The 20,941-nt window shown below is 41.1% G+C and overlaps 1 long non-coding RNA gene across 7 annotated transcripts in view; it reads right to left on the bottom strand.

Annotated features, from left to right (window-relative positions):
• The window catches only part of LOC134219500 (uncharacterized), a 70,700-nt gene that overhangs the window by 48,164 nt on the left and 1,595 nt on the right, over positions 1-20,941 (bottom strand). For 5 of the 7 annotated variants that reach the window (XR_009981592.1, XR_009981593.1, XR_009981586.1 and 2 more), the window contains exons 1-2: positions 20,666-20,814; positions 20,479-20,610 (exon numbers count right to left, since the gene is read on the bottom strand). This is a non-coding gene — a long non-coding RNA (uncharacterized LOC134219500). Of the gene's footprint in view, positions 1-20,478; positions 20,611-20,665; positions 20,815-20,843; positions 20,869-20,941 lie in introns of those variants that run through there. The other 2 variants (XR_009981594.1, XR_009981596.1) reach the window with 2 other exon arrangements.

Here is a 20,941-nt window from a genome sequence, read left to right as displayed (position 1 = left end):
GTAGAATGCGTCCTCATCATCATCAGTGCTTCCGGAGTGTGGGCTATGGACGTTGATTATGCTGAAGTTGAAGAACCGGCCTTTGATCCTTAACCTGGGGGCCGTCCAGAAACCACGTGGTCATATATGGGGGGAGGGGGGGTTTGGAAAATGACCACGATAAGCCACATGAGGGGAGGGGGGGTGTTGCTCTCGAACCACGTGGTTTTTTTTTACACGAAAAACTTTTGGTGAAAAACAATAGCGGAATTTGCATCAGCGGAATTTTGAAAAATGTTCATGTTTTTACAATAAATCCAAGAAAAAATCTCAAGAAGAAAAATTCAAAAGAATTTCTTGTGGATATTCAGGAAAAATCAAGTAAAGAAATTTGCTGTAAAAACTTTGACATTACTTCATACAATCCTGATAAAGTGCTGGCATTCAGAATTTTTATTTAACAATTCTCTCTGTAAAATTTTGCTTGGAAATTTTGCTATTGATAATAAAAAAAAAAAAACAATACATCTCCAGTGTAAATTCCGAAAAAAATTCCTTAAAACTCCGAAAAAAATTCCATGTGAATTCTGTCTGAAAATTAAAAACAGTCCCGTGGGAAATACATATAATTTTCGGTGGAAAAACATTCTAATGAATTTCTTCGACAAGATCTTCCGAATCTTCACCAGAAATTCTTCTTCATTTACAAAAGAAGTTTTTCGAACATTTTAAGGAGTGCACCTCAAAATGTTCAGTCTCCAGTTAGCCTTGCGAGGATTGCCAATCCGAAGATGACGAGTTCGATTCTCGTTCCTGTCTAGGATGTTTTCGGGTGGAAAACATTCTCGACACCCTATGTATAGTGTATCTATAGTACTTGCTACACAAGATATATAATCGTGCAATGGCTGGCATATAAAAGCTTTAAATTTATAACTGAGGAAATGCTAATAGAATATATTAAGTTGAAAAGCAGACCAACTTCCAGTTGGAATATGGAGCCAATGCCACATGAAACATTTTGACATTTCCGTTGATTTTTTTTTCAATTTTCGAATTCTTAAAATGAAAATTTTTCGGAATACTTTTTTACGCTCTTTGTGAATTTTAACACATTTTTTTAAATTTTCCAAGTATTTTTTTTATTCTAGGCATTATTTAGAATTTCCACGGAAGAGTATATGAATTATCTTCAAACAATTCTTTGGATTTTCAAAGAATAAACCTTTAGAATTCTCAAGGTTCATGTTTTTTGAATTTGAACCAGAAATCATTTCAAAATTTCATCGAGAATTCATTCTTCTTCGGGATGTCATTTTGATTTCTTTGTAGGTTCAGCTAAACATTGCTTTAAATCTTTACCATGCAAAGATGCACAGGAAATGATTTAGAAAGTTTAAGGAATTTTCACATCAGAAAATCTTTAAAATTAATTTTTAATTTTTTGAGGAATTCCTACTGAAAATGCTTCAAAAGTGCAACCTTTACAAGTATTACAAAAGTACAATTTGTTCGTAAGAACATAGGAATTTCCTCGGGAAAATCATTATTCAGATGAACTTTTTTCGATTTTCTACTGGAAAATCTTAGGAATTTCCATCGGAAATATTTGGCATATTCCGAATAATTTCTTTTGCTGAAAATTTCTAAGAATTTCTTTTGGAAAACGAAAAAAATCCATTGGAAATTTAAAAGAATTTCCTTTGAAGATTCATTAAAGTTGCCCAGGATTTTGAAAAAAATCTTTAGAGATTCTGTAAAAAGTAAGCTGGTTTTTTCCAATTTATGCTGGAAATTCTTCGGAATTTGATGTTTATTGGAATTTTCATCGTAAATATGCATTTCGGATCCTTCTACGGATTCTTCTAGTTCTTCAGAATTTCTACCGAACATTTTTCGGAACTTTTCGGAAATTCTGAAGATTTTCCGAAGGGTTTCCCTTGCAACTCCAGAATAATTATTCTTGAAAATTAAGAAGATCTTGGAATTTAAAATTAATTCAAGCAATAAATGTAGGCAATAATTTAGGCACAGACAAACAGACATAACACATTGAACATTTACTCATCAAATTCATCGTCGTTCAAACACTAACGACATCTGTGGATTTCAGTTAGTTGGGCAAATCACGAACCAGATGGCGGTAGTGAGCAAACGTCAAACTCGAGCAAAAACGATGCGCGCGCCACGAGTGATCGATTGGCCAACTAATGACTATTTGAATTGACCAGTTCATTGAATAACGATGGAAATTTGACGAGTGTTATGTCTGTTTGTCTGTGATTTAGGCTTAAGAAGCCTAGTTTTTATGATATTGAATAATTAATGATCAAAAAAATTAATAATGCACCTAAATGTTCTAAATGCACAAAATTCTAGTAGTGCGCATGAAAAAGGTTATGAAAAAGGTTATGAAAAGGTTATGCAAGAGAAGCTTGCATTAAAAAAATCAACATGAAATTCTAAATAAAATGCTTTTTAAATTCATAAAAGGGTCTTAGAACTAAGGAGATTCCTGCGATATGAAAAAAAAGTGGCAGTGTTCCAGAAAAAAAACACTCCAATTCCTAAAACAATCTAGGTTAAAAAATAGTGTTATAATAACGATTGAAATTGAATTCCAAAGCAAATCTCAACCCTTTCAGGAATGATGGGTCATATATGCCCAGCGTTTTAGATTGTCTATAAAATCACAAAAGAGAGCTAGGCCACCATTTTCATCAGAAAAATTGTTCATCTAGATATTGGCTTTGCAGAAAAAATATGGGAGCTCAAATTTTACTGACCATGGTCAGATAAGATGGGCCATCCTGAACGTTAAGCCAGTGATTAACATTCAGGAATACGAGATGCTCGAGGTACTTCAAAATGCTCTCAAGTTCAGCCCACGAATCTACCAGATCAATCAAGACATTTGCAATGTTCTCATCTTCGGTATATACCCTATCCGATGAAATAAGCATATGATCCTAATTTCCATTAACATGAGATCCAAGAGTACCCAAAATTATCTTGAGTCAACATCAAGTTGCGCAATTACTATGAGGTTTGTTTGCAAACTGTTTTTGTAGGGCCTTAGAAGCACTGGTTTCACGGACTTGAATGATCAAGTAGTTCAAACATTACGACTTCCAGGACGTTTTGTATAACCTATAAAGTCTGTAGTAGCTTGTATAAATAATAATTGAAGTCATATCAACCCAATGGACCTACTGGGATATTATATCATACATCATTCATAAGTTGGTTAATTGGATAAATCGAATGATCAGAACTCCAAAATAATAATTGGTCTATAATACATTCATTGCTCAATGAGTCGCTTATGGAAGGACTATTGACTGAAGCATATTCGAGATGTGGAATTGAAGTTCCTTGGGAAATTATTCGAAAGAACCATCAGAGTGACCGAGAAAATATTTTTATTATGGCATCATTGGCTTCCACGAGTCGATATCAAAATAAAATTTCAATGAAGAATTAGAAATTTTGAGAGAGCCAGCTCTGGATTGAAAATCTTTTTAGAAGAGAAAAAAATAGGAATTTTCTATAATAAAATAGGAAATTGCCAATAAAGAACAATAATACACACAACAATAATAAATTAGCACTTGTAAAAGCAAAAATTGCAATTATTAAATAAGAATTGTCCATAAAGAAATCAAAATGTTCAAAAAAAATTATAATTATTTATTTCTAATATTGATGATTCTGAAAACAATACAGAAATTTCTACAGGAATGCTACTCAAAAGAAACAACAGTAGGAAGTTTTATTTATTTTAAGATTACATATTAACTTTGTGATTCTCTGATAAACTTTTCGTTGTAGGATTTCAGTTCAGATGCTTCGCTGAGGTTAATATCTTAAGAATTTCCAGTAGCTTCAGAGCTATGAAAGGTTCCAAATACTCTAAGGAATCTATAGGGCTATTCAGTGATGAACTTTACAGTTATTTATAGAAAACACTAATAAAAACATAAAAAAAAATTAAAAATGTAGGGATATTTTGGAAAATTTCTAAACCATTATAAATTTTTCTCGAAATTTTATAAGATATTCGCGAGTCCACATTTTTTTGTATCCTCCTGATGCATTGAAGGTGTGCGAGTTCTAGATATCCTAATACCTGATACACATTACAACATGGTAACATCATCAAAATTTTCGACTTCATCGACACTTCAAAAATTTATAATTTCCATGCTGGGTTTAGTTTGATTTTGAATCAATTGAAATTGTCCATCTTCAAAATTGATCGGATTTACCATATGTTTTAGTTACATAAGGTTTTTTTTTTAAATTTTTGTACTTGAAAAAAACCACGTGGTCATAGGGGGGAGGGGGGTGATCTGCCAAATGACCACGATAAGCCACATGGGGGGAGGGGGGGTTGAAAATCTTAAAAAATATGACCACGTGGTTTCTGGATGGCCCCCTGCACATTCTTTCATTGTTCGGCCACCACCCGATCACGCGCCTTTGCACATCGCCCATCACTATGAAAGCTGTTCCCAGCTCGTGTGTGTTGCCGCAGCTCTGATAGATGGTATGATTACCTCTAAACGTTTGCACCATTGATCCCTTCCAACAAACCTCCTGCAGCGCTACGATGCCGAATCCACGGTCCTTGAGCACATCGCGAGTATGCGTGTGCTCCCGATGAAGTTGAAAGATTTGCAGTTCCACGAACCGAGTTTCCAATCGCTAGTCCCTTTTCGTCGCAGTGGTCTTCGCCGATGGTTCCGGTCCGTACTCTCTTGTTGATTGTTCGTTGCGTATGTTTTTTTTAAAGGCTGGCTTGCAGGGCCTGACACCAAACCCCCTAAATTTCCGGAAGACGATTCTTCCTTATTCCCGGTGGACCATGGTACACAGTTTCACTTAGAGTCCCTGCTGGCACTTGGACGATGATCAGCCGCCCCTAACATGGAGAACAGACGCTGTTGTGAGCCGATCCTGACATGGAGAACAAACGACCATAGTTCCCACCGGGGTTGGTTACCCGATCTTCCCTAAGGTTGCTCGTATCCCGGCCAGCACCTCGGGGAGGTAGGGATAGGAGTTGCTGGGTAAGAGGCTAAGGACCGCGAGATGGGGTCTATTTTATTCCTTCAGGTACGCGAAGAGCCAGAAAAAAAACTAGGCTTCTTAAGCCTAAATTATTGCCTACAGTTATTGCTTGGATTAATTTTGAATTCCAAGAGCTTCTGAATTTTCAAGAATAATTATTCTGGAGTTGCAAGGGAAACCCTTCGGATTTTTTTTTTAATCTTTAAAAAAATCCGAAGGGGTTTCCCTTGCAACTCCAGAATAATTATTCTTGAAAATTCAGAAGCTCTTGGAATTCAAAATTAATCCAAGCAATAAATGTAGGCAATAATTTAGGCTTAAGATACCCTTCGGAGTATTGACAAGAAATTCTTCGGAGTCTCCACGGAAAAATCTTTAGAATTTCAACGACAACGACAGGATCCGAAATGCATATTTACGATGAAAATTCCAATAAACATCAAATTTCGAATAATTTCCAGTATAAATTAGAAAGAAAAATTCCAGCTTATAGAGGTGGGCGCCGCCGCCGACATTTTTGCATCGGCGCGCCGCACAGTGCTTTGTCCCTTGGACAAAAATGGAAAAATCGAGTCTCGTATTTAGTCGAATCAAGTAGACCATGATATTAACATATGTTTCAATTATGCTGTATGCGCATTAGTATCTTTGTGAGGTCACTGGGACGATCAAAACTATTCGTGATTGTAAATCCTTCCATCGCTGAAAGTAGATCATTTATCACCTGTTAGTGAAAAGCATCTTTTGCATTGCCTAAGTTTTCGAAAGGTACCTTTTACTGTGAAAATCGATATGGAAAGCGTAAAATCAAATAAGTAAGATCCAATTTAATGTGTTTCAGTTGGACATATTTCGATCATTGTGATGAGTAAAGCTTCCAAGTCATGGGCATGAAGTTATATAGGAAGAGATAATCAACAACTTCAAACAGCTTTTTAAAAAAAGTACATCAAAATACATCTCTGAAAATTGCACCAGAGCTCACTTATAGTATGGAAGTGATTCCAGCTGCTCTTAATTGCTCTATAATTAGCTGTTAACGATTTTCTAGGTGATACTCTTGCGCTCAATTACATAGATATATACAAACAATAGCTCCCATTGATCCGTCCCAACGAAAAGCTCATGTGTTGAAGTTTCTGTCGGATTTATATAACCCAGATAATTTCTCCGAGGAACTTTAAAAAGAACTAAAGCAGTTTTGCAAATTATTTTGTTTGAGAATTGATCAAAAATGGTCACACAGCTTTCGATCATCCGAGAAATTCGAGAAGCAAAACTCTCACTGGTTGTCTTCGTTGGTAAATCTTCCTCGCTATCCGAATACAATTATTGAAGGAATTGCCGAGTCTTCATTCAACATCGCGAGGGGAAGACCTCAAAAAACATTTCAGGAATGTTTAAATATAACAAAGAAACAACGTTTTGAGGACCTCATCAATAATAATGATCCTGAGGATTTGCGGCTAACATATCAAGTAGCTCAAGCGCAAATCAGGATAAGGTTATGGCAGTGGCACAAGCCTTGGCGTTGTACATTGACTTGGATTTATCCGAGAGAAAGGACAACCTGCTTCGAAGTACTTTAAACGAGGTACATGCAAATATGCTTCTTAGTCTTTACGCGTTGAAACATCCGCTTAGGTTGATTTGCAAGACCTAATGACTTGCACCTCGCTAAGCATTATGCAGCAACTTTTGGTAGAGAGCTCAAGGACGGTAAAACTTGTATGCAAATGGGCTTTTGATGGAAACTACGGAAGCTACGCGTACACACAAAAATTGCCGAAAGCTGAGAGCTCAAATGAGAGCCTGCTTGTCGTGGCTCTAGTTCCATCAAAAATTATCGACGCTGAAAACAACACTATCCTCTGGTCAAATCCGCGGCCATGTCCGACATCCTTCATTTTCTGGCCATCCGGAAGATGCTCCCAGTCGAACCATTCCTCGAGAACGACGACACGCCACATCGTCCCTGATGCCAAATGACCGAATGAGCAGCTGAAATACCTTGATTATGATGATTCCATGATTCCCGAATCCTAATCTCCGTCCATCCTTCCCAAAGACACCATTGAGTTAGAACGTGTAGAATGTGAGTTATGATTTTTGTCCCGTAGCTCCATACGTTCGAAGCACTGTGCGCCGCTGATCTATATTTTTCCACGCCGATTCAAATTTGATCACTTCGAACCACTGGCGGCGCCAGCTATTGTTATTTGGTGAGGCACCACTTGGCGCAAGAACAATAGCCTTAATAACAATAGTGTGATTGCATCGTGTGGTGCCCCACCTCTGTCTCCGCCAGTGCTTCGAACAACTTTTTCAAGTGCCAGCCAGGCCATCACCACCTCGGCATGATCTGCCAAGGATCCGACGTATAACACGCGTCAATACCGAAGCTCCATCACTGCTAGAGATTCAAACAGCCATCTAAAGCATGAAATCGAATAAAGCCCCAGGGGTCGACCGCATATCAGCCGAGATGCTCAAAGCTGACCCCATGACATCCGCTCAACTACTGCATCGTTTATTTCGTAATATCTGGGACACCGTAACTTTCCCGGTCGACTGGATGCAAGGTATCTTAGTGAAGGTGCCCAAAAAGGGTGACCTGACTGTATGCGATAACTGGCGAGGCATTATGTTACTGTGTACCGTTCTCAAAATTCTGTGCAAAATTATCCTAGCCCGGATTCAGGAAAAAATCGATGCGACTCTCCGGCGGCAGCAAGCCGGATTCCGTGCCGGAAGATCCTGTGTGGACCATATTGTCACGCTCTGCATCTTTCTGGAGCAGGTCAACGAATTCCAAGAGTCCCTTTACTTGGTATTCATTGACTATGAAAAACCTTTCGACCGTCTCAATCACGAGAATATGTGGGGCGCCCTGAGACGCAAGGGGGTTCCTGAAAAATCATCGGCCTCATCGAAGCACAGTACGAGGCCTTTTCGTGTAGAGTGCTGCACAATGAGGTCCTGTCCGACCCTATCCGGGTCGTAGCTGGTGTGAGGCAAGGATTTATTACAGGGGTTAGTCAAAATGAGATAGAAAAAATTTGGTCGAAGTTCAAATCAGCATAACTTTGCGTAGAATTAGCCGATTTTGTTTAAACCGGGACTATCGGACGCGGAAACTCTTCTAGTATACTGTCCCCATTTGAAACCTCAGATTGCCCCTTGGCCACCGGAGATGTTCCGGGTTTTCCGAGGGTATGTTAAAAATGCATTTTTTTTCTGCTTGTCATTTTATATGACGTTTACTGCCATCATGTTTTATGCTTTCCGCAGAAACTAGAACTAATATGCTGGCGAGTGCTGACTGAAAATCGGAAATCCGTTAGGTATATGCAGAGATATGGCCATTTTAGTGAAAATGGTACGAGATTGGCCATACACCCTGAACAAATGTCACTTTCGCTGAACACCCGGAACCTGTTACAAATTGACCAGAGAGTCTTACAGTCCTTAAAATGTATCTTTAATAAAAATCCTATACTCATCGTCTTGGGAAAACATGAATTTTGACACCCATATATCCATGGTTCCAGATGGTGGCAACACCGGCCCCTCCTGTAAGGCCATTGGAACCTGCTATAAGGGTGGCAGTGGTAATCATCATCTCGCAAAGCCATGAAGATAGAAACTCATATTTGCATTATTCCGATCTGTTATCATTTTATCATGTTCCCGGAACCGTTTTTACGGAAATGGCCATATCTCTGCGTAGTTTTGATGGATTCTTGATCTATGGCCACCATTGGTCGGCATATTAGTTCTAGTCTTTGGAGAAAGCATAAAACATGATGAAAGTATACATCACATAAAATGACAAGCAGTGGAAAAAAGGCATCTTGAACATACCCTCGGAAAACCCGTAACATCTCCGGTGGCCAAGGACCAATCGCAGGTTTTGCAGAATGACAGTATACAAGAAGAGTGTCCGCTTCTGATGGTCCTGGTTTTATCAAAATCGGATTTTTCTGCGCAAAGTTATGCTGATTTGAATTTCGACATAATTTTACCTATCTCAACCTTTTTGTCTAACCCCTGTATATCACCGTTACTGTTCCTCATCGTAATCGATGAGATTCTAGTAGATGCGATTGACCGTGAACCAAACCGCGGGCTGTTTTAGCAGCCTATAACCATGGCGCACCTAAACGACTTCGAATTGGCTGATGACGTTGCACTCCTCGCGCTATGGCGCTCTGATAGCAGAGTAAGCTCAACGACCTTGCTGAGCGCTCCTCCTCGGCAGGTTTAGTCATCAACGTCAACAAAACCAAATCGTTGGATGTAAATACGTTGACTCCTTCCAGTTTCACAGTAGCCGGGCAACCGGGTACCAAGATCGACATAGGCGCACGGATCAAGAAAGGAAGGGCTGCCTTTGCGAGTTTAAGAAATATCTGGAAAAACAGGCAGATAAGTGAACGCACCAAAATACGAATTTTCAACTCTAACGTGAAATCTGTGCTGTTATACGCTAGCGAAACATGGTGTGTATCAGTGGAGAACACTCAACGGCTGCAGGTGTTCATTAACAGATGCCTGCGGTATATAATTCGGGCCTGGTGGCCTCTCAACTGGATCTCAAACAACGAGCTCCATCGTCGTTGTCACCAGAGGCCGATAGCAACAGAAATTCAGGATCGGAAGTGGGACTGGGTCGGTCACACTCTACGTAGGGACGGAAACGAAATCTGTAAACAAGAATTAGACTGGAACCCAGCGGGACATCGCAGCAGAGGCAGACCCAGAGGCTCATGGCGGCGAAGCCTCAATAAAGAAATAAAAGAAGTTAATGCGATAGCCGGGCAACGCTCAGGAAGGAGATCTTTCAAGTCGGCCCTTTGCACCACCGGAGGTGTACAGGATCCATAAGTAAAGTAAGTAATTCAAATTTGAAGAAGTCCACAGAATTTTTAAAAAGACAGGAGCACCGTCTTCGATCAAAGGTCGTACAGACTGAACAATTATACTAATGACACACTGGTGGTATGAGTACCACGGTACAAGAATCTTGAAATGAATGATGAGAAATCGGTACGGTGATTATTATCTTTATTAAAAATAATCTTGGAATAATTTTCTTGTCCATTTGTACCATGGTACAAGTACCACAGGTATGTCCTTAGTATTAAACACCTAGACAACGGACAGGACATATAACACCCAGTGGACCGATGGAGAATTTTTTTGTCTTAGAAATTCTTTGAAATTTGTCTTTCGAGAATACCTTTTGAAATTCCTTTAAAAATTCTTCTAGAACTCTTAGCTTAGCTTTAGCTTTAGCTTAGCTTTGACTGACTACACATATCTATGGTTGCTACTCCGTGATTGACCAGAATCAGTGAAATTGCACAAAGAATCAACTGAATGATTGACTGGGATTGTTCAAGCATTCTCAGTGTGCAAGTTTCAGTGACTCTAAAATTCAAATGATCAATAACGGCGCCGGCCACGTCCTTGTAGTCAGTTAGGAAGAAGGAAGGAATATTAGTAGGTGGAGTTTACCTCTGCGTCTCCACAAAAACCACAGGAAGGATTATCAGTTAATTGGTAGGCATCGTTGGATCTGGATTCACTCTGATAAGCGATACGACCGTGTCATTCTTTATACACAGTGATTTTACCTAGCCATGAATCGGGCGCGAAAAGTAGTACAAACTAACTACCGGCCTACCGGGCGTGCAATGCAGAACACAATATTTCGTCCGATCGCGCCATCGTTCTGCTGTCCGAAACAAGAGAAATCTCGCACTGAACTGATTTTTATTACCGGCCGCGCAAAGCAGAACACAATATTTCGTCTTCGTCCGATCGCGCCATCGTTCTGCTGTCCGAAACAAGAGAAATCTCGCACTGAACTGATTTTTATTACCGGCCGCGCAAAGCAGAACACAATATTTCGTCCGATCGCGCCATCGTTCTGCTATCCGAAACAAGATAAATCTCGCACTGAACTGATTTTTATAACCGGCCGCGCAAAGCAGAACACAATATTTCGTCTTCGTCCAATCGCGCCATCGTTCTGCTGTCCGAAACAAGAGAAATCTCGCACTGAACTGATTTTTATTACCGGCCGCGCAAAGCAGAACACAATATTTCGTCTTCGTCCGATCGCGCCATCGTTCTGCTGTCCGAAACAAGAGAAATCTAGTTAGTAGTAAAATTCTTCTTTATTGTATCATTTTCTGTTCTACAATTATTTTTTTTTTTTTTGCATGTACAGTGCTCGGCCGGTTTGGCCCTCCAACTTCAATTTTAAATTTTTATGTTTACATTGTTATTTATGTTTTAAGATATGATATATCATGACGGCCTTTAGGAGGCGCTGGTGTGTTTTTTTTAAATTTGATAACCTAACTACTATGTACACTAATATTTCGTCTAAAATTTGATAATCGCGCCATCGTTCTGCTGTCCGAAACAAGAGAAATCTCGCACTGAACTGATTTTTATAACCGGCCGCGCAAAGCAGAACACAATATTTCGTCTTCGTCCGATCGCGCCATCGTTCTGCTGTCCGAAACAAGAGAAATCTCGCACTGAACTGATTTTTATTACCGGCCGCGCAAAGCAGAACACAATATTTCGTCCGATCGCGCCATCGTTCTGCTATCCGAAACAAGAGAAATCTCGCACTGAACTGATTTTTATTACCGGCCGCGCAATGCAGAACACAATATTTCGTCCGATCGCGCCATCGTTCTGCTGTCCGAAACAAGAGAAATCTCGCACTGAACTCTAAAAATTCTTCTAGAACTCTTTTGGAAAATCTATTCAGAATCTATCCCCCAGGAATAATTTAGAAAATTACGCTAATAATTTTTACGATTCCTTTGAAAATTGATCCAGAAATTTCTCCAGACGTTTTTCCAGGAACTGCCTTGAAATTCTTAATTATTTTATGTTTTATAAAATCATTCCTGAAGAATTTCCGAGGGAATTCTCAAAAGAGTGTACAAGCAAAACCTTATTGATTTCCCCAATAAATTCTTAGTTTCCTTTAGGTATTGCTTTGAGAATTATCCAGGAATTGCTTTGAAGCTGGTAAAACTTGTTTTTTGTTCATACATCGGAACAACGATCTATACGTGTTCAGTAATAAAATTGTTTATTTTTTTCATGTTTGAAAATTCCATGATTGTATCAGGAATTCTCTGATAATTCCAGCATCGTTCCAGGTTTTCCGGGTAATAGTCACCCTATGGAAAATTCCTCATGCAAATTCCGAAGAATTTTCTATGGCAATTTAAAAAAAATCCAGTGCCAATTAGAATGAATTTTCTATGGAAACTCCCAAAAATTTCCATTGAAATACAAAAAAATAATTTTGAAAAATCTCCCGCGGAAAATTTCTGGTGAAACCTCCAGCGAGTTTCCCGTAAATACTCCTTAGAGTCTCCTGTGGATATTCCGAAAACTGTTCAGTGTAAATTTGGCAAAATATTTTCTCGCGTATTCTGGGCTGCAAAATGGTGGGTTGACATCAAGGAAGAAGCGCCCAACAGAGCTCTGGTCCCCACAAGTCCCTATCTCACGCTTCCACGGGTCGTCCGATGACAAAAGACCGCCAGCTAAGGGTTGTGTACTTCGCTGGTAGTGCAGCCTGGGCACTGTTGTCCTTCTGACATCAGCTAGAGTGAGAAGGTACGCCTCGAGCGTCTGTTCACCAGGAGGTGCGGCTCAAACAGCGTCTGCCTGGTACCCAGCGGCTAATCAACGAAATGCTGTATCGCGTCAGCTATACCTAAGGTGGCAGCCCCACCAGCGCGATGTAGGTAACGCGACCCCGATAAGGTAGCTTACTGAAGCCTCTCAAATACCACGAAAAATGGAGATAGAAGAAAAAGAGAACGTTATTTTTGGCAACCGACCCGGCAACGAAATAAGAACTATGATTGGAAACTCGGTACCTGGAATGCCAGGACCCTAAATGAACCTGGACGAGTGAGCCTTCTGGCTCGCGAGCTGCAGAAGGTTGGAGTGAACGTGGCCGCTATTCAAGAAGTCCGATGGCCTAGATCCGGAGAACGTGAATTCCGAGCCATGGACCCCACGACCAACACTGCATTCAAGTATAACATCTATCACAGCGGCGGCGGAAAAGCAGAGCATGGAGTTGGTTTCGTAGTGATGGGCAAGCAGATGAAGCGAGTGATGCGGTGGATACCCATTAGTGAACGAATCTGTGTGTTGAGGATACGGGACAAATTCTTCAATTACAGCCTAATCAACGTTTATGCACCGACAAACGATAAATCCGACGACGTGAAGGACACGTTTTATGAATGCCTTGAAAAAGCCTATGGAGAATGCCCAAAGCATGACGTGAAAATTGTTATCGGAGACGCTAACGCTCAGGTCGGTAGAGAGGACTTTTTCCGTCCCATAATCGGAAGGGAGAGCCTTCACTCCGCTACCAACGACAACGGCCTACGGCTAGTAAACTTCGCTGCTGCCAGAGGGATGGTCATCAGTAGCATCTACTTTGCACGAAATAATATCCGAAAGCACACCTGGAGACACCCAAATGGTGAAACTTGCAACCAGATAGACCATGTTCTGGTGGATGGGCGCCATTTCTCTGATGTTATCAATGTGCGGACATTTAGAGGTCGGAACATTGACTCTGATCACTACCTCGTTGTCAGTAAAATTCGATCACGGTTGTCAACAGTATCGAACGAAAGATCACAGCGAACGATGCGTTACAATATCCAGCGATTGTCGGCGGAAGGAGTATCGGCTGAGTACCGCCAGAAGCTCGACGAACGGATAAGTGCAACCAACGTTAGCGACAACATCAACGATCTATGGGAGTCGATCCATGGAGCGGTGAGCACAACAGCACGAGAAGTGGTAGGCACTGCACAGAGGCGACCCAGGACGGGTTGGTTCGATGTGGAGTGTCAGAGAGTGACAGACGAGAAGAACGTTGCCAGAAGCCGGATGTTGGTGTCGGGTACCCGATCGAATAGAGATCGGTACAAGGAAGCAAGAGCAGCCGAAAAACGAACTCACCGCAGGAAGAAGAAATAATATGAAGAACAAGTGATTAGCGAGGCGCAGGAAAAAATGGAGCAGAACGATATGCGGAGGTTCTATGAGTCTGTCAATGGCGTGCGGAGAAAGACAGCGCCATCTCCCGTCATGTGCAACGATCTACAAGGGAATTTGCTGACAGATAAAACCGAAGTGGCTGCCAGGTGGAAGCAACACTTCGAGACTTTGTTGAATAGAACTCAAATAAAGAATAAAAAAAAAAAAAAAATAGTGGAAGTGACGGTGCATCGGTGAGCAGAATAAATATTAGCGACGATGGACAAGCTGTGGAGTCGCCTACACTAGACGAGGTTGAAAAAGCTGTTAAAGAGCTGAAAAACAATAAGGCTGCGGGGAAGGACCAGCTCCCGGCTGAACTTCTCAAACATGGTAGTGAGCAGCTTTATGAAGTTCTGCACCATATTATGTCGAAAATATGGGAAGACGAGGAAATGCCTGCTAGCTGGTTGGACGGCCTCATTTGCCTTCTATTTAAGAAAGGGCACAGACTGGAGTGCGCCAATTACCGAGGAATAACCCTCCTTAATTCGGCGTACAAAATTATGTCCCGTATTCTGTTCAACAGATTGAGACCGCTTGAAGAGTCCTTCATCGGCGAATACCAAGCAGGTTTTGTGAGGGCCGATCAACGACGGATCAAATGTTTACCCTAAGACAGATCCTTGATAAATTCCGGGAGTACAACTTGCAGACACATCATCTGTTTATTGATTTCAAGGCGGCGTACGATTCAGTGAAACGGAATTAATTTTGGCAAATTAAGCTTGAACATGGTTTTCCGGCGAAACTGATACGGCTGATTCGTATAACGTTGGACGGATTGAAATCAAGTGTAAGGGTTGCGGATGAAATATCGACGTCATTTGTTACCTTAGATGGATTAAAGCAGGGTGATGCACTCTCGAATCTACCGTTCAATATAGCGCTCGAGCGATTAGGAGAGCTGGTGTGCAAAGAAGCGGTACCATTATCACAAAATCGCATATGCTCCTGGGATTTGCGGACGATATCGATATTATCGGGATTGATCGCCGTGCCGTGGAAGAGGCTTTTGTGCCTTTTAAGAGGGAGACAGCGAGGATTGGACTCACGATCAATTCCAGCAAAACGAAGTATATGGTCGCTGGCAATTAACGTGGGTTCATTAGTGGTGGTGGTAGCGAAATGGTGCTTGATGGTGAAAAGTTTGAAGTGGTAGAAGAATTTGTGTATCTTGGAACATTAGTGACGTGCGATAATGATGTTACCCTCGAGGTGAAAAGGCGTATTGCAGCTGCAAATAGGGCTTATTACGGACTTCGTAACCAGCTTAAGTCGCGTAGTCTGCAAACGAAAACAAAACTCGCGCTGTATACTACTCTTATTCTTCCGGTGGCTTTATACGGCCATGAAACATGGACGTTAAAGGAGGCTGATCGAAGAGCTTCCGGAGTTTTTGAGCGTGAGTGCTGCGAACAATACTCAGCGGTAAACAGGAGAACGGTATCTGGCGGCGCCGCTTGAATCACGAATTGTACCAGGTGTATAAAGGGCTGGATATTATTAAGCTTATTCAACACGGCAGACTACGGTGGGCTGGTAACGTTGTTCATATGCCGGAAGAACGTCAAGCGAAGATAATATTTAGTAGAGAACCCGGAAGAGGCCGCAGCGACCGCAGGACCGCAGCGATTGGCCCAGGATCGAGTCCAGTGGAGAAGGATACTCCATTCGGCGTAGGTTCATCGAAGAGCTGTAGCCCATCAAGTATCAAGTAAGTATTCTGGAGAAATCAACAGTAAGATTCCAAGAATTTTCCAAACAATTTCCTGTACAAAATTTGGAACAATTTCTCATGAAAATTCTGAAAAGTATCTCTCGCTGAAATTTCTAGCAATTTGGGATTGGGATTACAAAGAGCTGCAAAGTAGTTCATTTGTGAATTTCAAAAATAATTTCCAATGATGAATATTTTGGAAAAACTTTCTGGAAAAATGTAAAAATGATTTTTTTTTCGAGAACGTTATAAAAAAAATCACCACGCCGACACCGGAAACACCGCCACCGCCGACCAAAATTTTGACAAACGCCGCCACCGCCGCCGATTTTCGGACCGGCGCACACCTCTACCAGCTTACTCTTTTTACAGAATCTCTAAAGATTTTTTTTAAAATCCTGGACAACTTCAATGAATCTTCAAAGGTAATTCTTCTAAATTTGCAATGGATTTTTTTTCTCATTTTCTAAAAGAAATTCTTTGGAATTTTCAGATTTTTTTTTTAATTCCAAAAGAAATTATTCGGAATATGCCAAAATATTTCCAATGGATATTCCTAAGATTTTCCAGTAGAAAATCGAAAAAAGTTCATCTGAAACACCAATAATGAATTTCCCGAAGAAATTCTGATGTTTTCACAAGTGGAAATAAGGAAAAAAAACCTGATTAATCCACCTAGCGGTGATGGTGCCTTTCTCGTACATTATAAAAATAGTATTTTGGCCATTACTCTGGAGCCCATAGTCCGATCTGACCAATTTTCAATAGGAACAATGGTAGAGTATCCTGCGTCGAATGCAACTTGTTGCGAGTAAATCGGTTAAGGATAAGTACCACACGACACCTTCCTTATTAAGCCTTCCAGTCTTGCGGTAGAACCTTATCCTCCCAAACCTCGGTAATTACCCAGTGCAGCGCTCTAGTCAGTGCCTCACCACCGTGTTAAAACAGCTCTCCTGGTAGTTGGTCAACCCCAGATGTTTTGTTGTTTTTCAGTCGGCCGATCTCCTCCTGGATTTCCTGCAGATCCGGGGTCGGAAGACGTATGTCCTGCACGCGTGCTCCCAGATTCATTACCATACCACCACCGTTGTCTGCTACATCGCCATTCAGGTGCTCTACGTAGTGCTGTCGCCACCTTGGAACCACCTCAAACTGATTCGTAAGCAGGTTCCCGTTTATTTTCTTATATAAGGATGTTGCACGTGGCTCTTACTTGTGCGGTTTACCTTCTCATGGAACTTTCGTGCGCTATTAGCGTGGTACAGTTGCTCCGTTTCTTCACGGTCTCGATCGAGTTTTGTCTGCTCCGCGCCCGTTGTATCGTGCCTCGTTCACCTTCGTGCGGTGTTGCAGCAATCTCGCCCATGCTACATTCTTCTCTTCAACTAACTGCTCACATTCGCCGTCATACCAGTCGTTTCTTTGATCCGGGAGCATCGTGCCTAGTATAGCGGTCGCGGTGCTTCCAATAATGGCGGATCGAGTATCTCTACGACCATCTTCAAAAGAAGCTGCGCCCAGCCGCTCTTCCGTTGGGTGTGCCACTTCCAGCTGCTGCGTGTAGTCTTGGGCCAGTCTACTGTCTTGTAGCCGACCAATGTTTAGCCGCGGCGAGTGACTCCGATGCATGTTGTACACCTTCGAAAGTTTTGAGCACAGGCATACTGCAACGAGGTAGTGGTTGGATTCAATATTCGCACTGCGGTAAGTGCAGACGTTCGTGATGTCTGCGAAGAATTTACCATCGATAATAACGTGGTCGATTTGGTTCTCCGTTTCTTGATTAGGTGATTTCCATGTGGCCTTGGGAATATTCTTGCTTATAAAAAATCACGATAAAAAAAGAATTAAAAATGTATATTCTTGCGGGGGAAGAAATTGTTTCGGAAAGCCATTCTGCGGGAGGCTGCAAGGTTTATGCATCGTTGGGCGTTGTCGTTCGATACGGTATGCGAACTATCCGGTCCGATGACCTCTCTGTCTACCTGAGGGTTCATGTCGCCGATGACGATTTTGACGTCTCGCAGATGGCATCCATCGTAGGTCTGCTCCAGCAGTGCATAGAACGCTTCTTTCTCGTCGTTGTGTCTCCCTTCGTGTGGGCAGTGCACGTTGATGATGCTATAGTTGAAGAAACGGCCTTTTATCCTCAGCTTGCACATCCTTGCGTTGATTGGCTGCCACCCAATCACGTGTTGGCGCATCTTGTCCAACACTATGAAGCCGGTTCCCAGTTTGTCGGTGGTGCCACAACTTTGATAGAAGGTAGTCGCTCGATGCCTGCTTTTCCACATTTTCTGTCCCGTCCAGCAAATTTTGTTCAGCGCTACGACGTCTAAGTTGCGGGGATGTAATTCATCGTATAGATTATCCTGTCACAACCTGCGAAACCTAGCGACGTGCAGTTCCAAGCTCTAAGCTTTCACTCGTGTTCCTTTATTCGTCGCCTAGGTCTTTGCCGATTATATCGAGTCGTATTATCTACTATGTCGTTCATAATGGTTGTGTTTAAAGGCAGCTTATTGGGACTGCGCAAACCTCCTGTCTCGTCGGAGGGCCGTCGTGTCAGGGCTGTTTAGCGTCCCACCTAACACCAGGACTTGGGCTTGTGCGCTTTGAGCGGCACACGGTCGTTTTGGCGGAGCCTACTTGCGGATACATGCAGCTTTTAATAGCATCAGAGTCCCCAAGTAGCACACATGTCCCACATAGATTACTGCAACGGATATGCGACTAGATTTGGTCACTATCAAGTTGCTGCAACCATTTTAGTCTGACTTGTGTTGCTCGGGTCTAAGGTCTAAGGTGTGCCTTACAAGCAGGGATCGTGGGTTCAATCCCAGGCTCGTCCCTATTGAAAAAAAGATAATAAAAGGGACAGCCTTATGATTAGCTGTACAAACAGTAGATTACGTAGATTACGAAGGCTGCTATAAAAATTGTGGTCGAACCTAATATAACATCAAACGTGGTCGTACCTTCAGATGATTAAAAGTATTTAGTTGTTACTACCCCGTCCAAACCGCGAGTATTCCGGTTCCCCAAAAATAACATTATTGTATATTAATCATAAAAAAGTGTATTAAAAAAACATGATTTGGCTTAATGATCTTTCCAAATAAACGAAGGATTTAAAAAAGATTCTTACGAGAATTATAAATCAATTCGTGGGAAAAAAATATAAAAATCGGTCGGCTACTCAAGTCGACAATTTTTTCGTGAAGCGCTCTTTTTCATACTAGTAAAGTGTACCCCTGCATCTGTATCAAAACAAAACAGCATTCTTCTTCAAAAATGTGGCATGGACTATACTGTCGTTATACGCATAACTGTCCCATGTATATAGGAAATCCCAGCAAACATGGGACAAATATGCGTATGACGGCAGTATATGGCTTTCCTTATTGAATCCTCGATCTATGTTCCAGTTTATCTACCCTACCCTGCTGCTTGGATCGTAGTGTAATTTACACCAGTTCTGACCAATCACGGAGTAGCAATAATTGTCATAGTCAGTCTTAGCAAATTTAAGCTAGTGTTTTACATTATGGATGCGTATTTCGACCACAACAGTAAGGACATCTTTAATAACTCACATTTAACTTGAATAAGACCTGATTAGCCGAATCAGGTTCCATACACTTTTCATTCAATGTTGATGTTCGAATACTCAACTGTTGAGTTACAGAGAAGCTGAACTCAATGGAATTATACCAACTCGTGTTTGAGTTTGAAAAGGTAAAATAAATCACCGAAACCGTTGGATGCAGAAGTAAACTTGTTTTTGCTGCTTTACAAGACTGCAACAGCCGAAAACGACTTGATTTTCAATTTAGATTTCCACAGTCGCCAAGAGTTATTTCGTTATGGAAATCGCATTTCTAAATAACCTTAATATTCTATTTCAACAAGTGCATCATGATTTAACGAAAAGCACAATAGGGTAGGCAGGATCAAGTCCTTATCATTTGAGCCGGAAACGGCTGTGCCAGGAATACCGGATTTTACCCTATAGAAAATTGAACATTCCATGGGGGTAACTAAAAGCAAGTTTCTGGCAAATTTTCAGTTGTGCCGATCATTAATTTAAGAAGGAAACAAGCCAAAATGAAAAACGTGATTCATATTTGATTTTTAATTCAACTGATGAGGAAAAAATCTATCCAGCAGCTCCTCTATTTCCGAGCCCGATGTCTATTACTTACTCGGCCGCATTACAATCGACCGCCGTTTAAGAATGGCTAGTTTCGGAAGATTATCAGATTTCAAGTCATTAGGTTGAAATTCCACTGAGTAACATTGACCAGGGATGGAAATCGAGATTGCAACCCAAGTCAATCTTCCCTCCACCAGTTCGTGAAAAACACATCTTTCTCAACCGACATTGTATGAATTTGAGAAATGAAAGGTTTCACTATTAACAATCGGTTGCTGTTTTTGACGCTTACCGTCAAATTAACGTTCTCCACAGACTTGTATGATAATCAAACAACGAACAACTACAGCAGCCCAAAGCAAACATCTATGAAAACCATTCAGAGCCATGCATTACTATTTGAAAAGTAAACAACTACTTAAATATTTTGATTTACCTGAATTTTATTATGTTATGATGCCCATATTTTGTTAAAGCTATTCCCGGGTAGCTTATGTACACCGGTGTCAAAAAACAAATGCTGTCCTAGAGTTTTATTTTTGCTGCCATTCATGAGGTAATGTGTTGGCTGTAAGAACGCATCTACATCAAATGATGATATCGATATTAATTTATTAGCTTACCTGTCCTTACTCAAATAATGAGATGTAAGAAAACTGAGGCTGGGATAATTTTGTTTTATTTAGTTCTGGATTTGATGCTTGGTAGTTCCGCCTCCGCAATAGTGACCGGGATCTGAAAAAATATAATCATTCAAAGCGAATCATGGAAAAGCGAGGACTTCAACGAAAAAGACCATACAATCATTTATGGCTCAATGGTTGACTTGTTTGAGAGAGAACTGAGAGGAAAAGCTCTTTGAATTCAATTCGCTAGGGGAAACATCTACGCATACACGC

This window comes from Armigeres subalbatus, chromosome 1 (assembly GCF_024139115.2).
Source record: "Armigeres subalbatus isolate Guangzhou_Male chromosome 1, GZ_Asu_2, whole genome shotgun sequence".
Lineage (NCBI taxonomy): Eukaryota > Metazoa > Arthropoda > Insecta > Diptera > Culicidae > Armigeres > Armigeres subalbatus.
This window is presented reverse-complemented; position numbering and strand designations above follow the sequence as displayed.